This window comes from Neophocaena asiaeorientalis, unplaced genomic scaffold, assembly GCF_003031525.2.
Source record: "Neophocaena asiaeorientalis asiaeorientalis breed wild unplaced genomic scaffold, Neophocaena_asiaeorientalis_V1.1 scaffold478, whole genome shotgun sequence".
NCBI lineage: Eukaryota > Metazoa > Chordata > Mammalia > Artiodactyla > Phocoenidae > Neophocaena > Neophocaena asiaeorientalis.
The window spans coordinates 2,232,929-2,234,722 of record NW_020173200.1 but is presented as its reverse complement, the minus strand read 5'-3'; the positions used below and the strand labels follow the sequence as shown (position 1 = coordinate 2,234,722).

Sequence of the window (1,794 nt, the reverse complement as noted above, 5' to 3'; positions counted from 1 at the left end):
CACCCCCCCACCCCAACCGGTTCACCAGCACCCAAATCCAGCCTCCTCTCCTAGAAGCCCTGGACACCACACCCACCCTCACTACATGCACAAGGTTGACAGGAGAGGAGGCCAGGAGCTGCAGGCGGAAGGAGGGAGGAAGGAATTGTATGAAAACAACTTCCTTGTTAAAGGAAATAAAAAAGGGAAGAGGAAGAGCAAGTGGAAAAGAACACAGAACTACAGAGACATTTCAAATGTCTCTGAGCAAGCGAAAAGTGCGTGCACACGATTCCCTGGTGGCGCAGTGGTTAAGAATCCGCCTGCCAATGCAGGGGACATGAGTTTGAGCCCTGGTCCGGGACGATCCCACATGCCGTGGAGCAACTAAGCCCATGCGCCACAACTACTGAGCCCGTGCGCCACAGCTACTGAAGCCCGTGCGCCACAGCTACTGAAGCCCGCACGCCTAGAACCCGTGCTCCACAACAAGAGAAGCCACCACAAGGGGAAGCCCACGCACCGCAACGAAGAGTAGCCCCCACTCGCCACAACTAGAGAAAGCCCGCGCACAGCAACGAAGACCCAACGCAGCCAAAAATAAATAAATAAACGTATTAAAAAAAAAAAGAAAAGAATGCATGAGACTGCAAGTGTGCACGCACCCTCCCTGGACTGTGCATAGGGGTGCAGTGAGAGCACACGCAAGCACACAGACCGGTAAATGGGTGTGCAAGCACAGCAGATTTCTGAGCTCTGGCTGCCATGCAGGCCCAAGTGTGCAAGTGTGAGGGCACTCAGGAGACAAGTGGATGTGGAGTGGGGGTGAGGGGTGGGAGGGTGAGCTGAGTGTGGAAATGAGAGGGCTGTGAGTGTGTGGCCTGGGCCTGGGGCTGCGGATGTGGAAGGCTGCGCCTGGGGAGGTACACCTGCTTCTTCTTGAAGCCCTGGGCTCATTCATATAATCAGTGAAAAACGGGGATTTTCCTGCCTCCTGAAGCAGGTGCTGATAAGGAGCCAAGCATAGAATTTCCCGAGATTTTCTGACAGAACCCTGCTCTGGATCCCAATGGATCCCTCATGCCTCTCAAAGGATCCCTTAGCAGATCTCCTTCCTTCTCAGGGGATCCCTCACCATTGAGGATCCCCCTGGAAGCATCAGCCGTTGATCCTTCTCCAGGCCTCACACCCCAACGCACTTCTCGGGATTCTCTGGCCAGATCCCGCACCAGGTCACTCTGGATCCCTGCCCCCATCTGCTCAGGAGCCGAAGTGGAGCCTTCATCACCAGCACGCAGCAGTCCATCCTCCCAGGCCTGCCCCGCTGCCCCCAGGGGAATCCAGAGGACGACCACCTCCTCCCTCCCCTCCTGCCAGCAGCCTCCCTTCCTTTTCACAGCTCAGACAGGTACCAGGCTCCCACCCACCAACCTGCTCCAACTCGGGGCCCTGCACTGGGGGTGGGGGGGTGTTGGAAACGGAAGAAAAACTAGCCCCTCCCCCACCCTGGGTGGAAGAACCAGAGGGGCAGCATTCCAGAGAAACGGTGAGGAGGCCAGCCAGCAGAGGGGCGGCAGAGACTCCAGTCAGTGGGAGACAGAGACACCAAGAGACCAACGAGAGACACGACAGAGACCCGGGAAGGGAGGCCCAGGGATGGGGGAGGGAGCACAGAGAGACCTGGGAAGAGAGAAAAGACACCCGGGGAGAGCACAGAGAGACCCGGGGAGAGAACACAGAGACCTGGCAAAGAGCACAGAGAGCCGGGAGAAAGAACACAGAGACCCAGGGAGAGAGAACAGGGAGCCAGAGAGA

The 1,794-nt window shown here is 57.5% G+C and overlaps 1 protein-coding gene across 2 annotated transcripts in view; it reads right to left on the bottom strand.

Annotated features, from left to right (window-relative positions):
- Positions 1-1,794, bottom strand: part of PTPRF (protein tyrosine phosphatase receptor type F) — a 93,080-nt gene that overhangs the window by 83,023 nt on the left and 8,263 nt on the right. The window contains exon 1 of one of the 2 annotated variants that reach the window (XM_024744741.1): positions 1,115-1,133. The exons of the other annotated variant lie outside the window; for it this stretch is intronic. The gene's annotated coding sequence lies outside the window, so the exon portion shown is untranslated. Of the gene's footprint in view, positions 1-1,114; positions 1,134-1,794 lie in introns of those variants that run through there. 2 annotated transcript variants of the gene reach the window in all.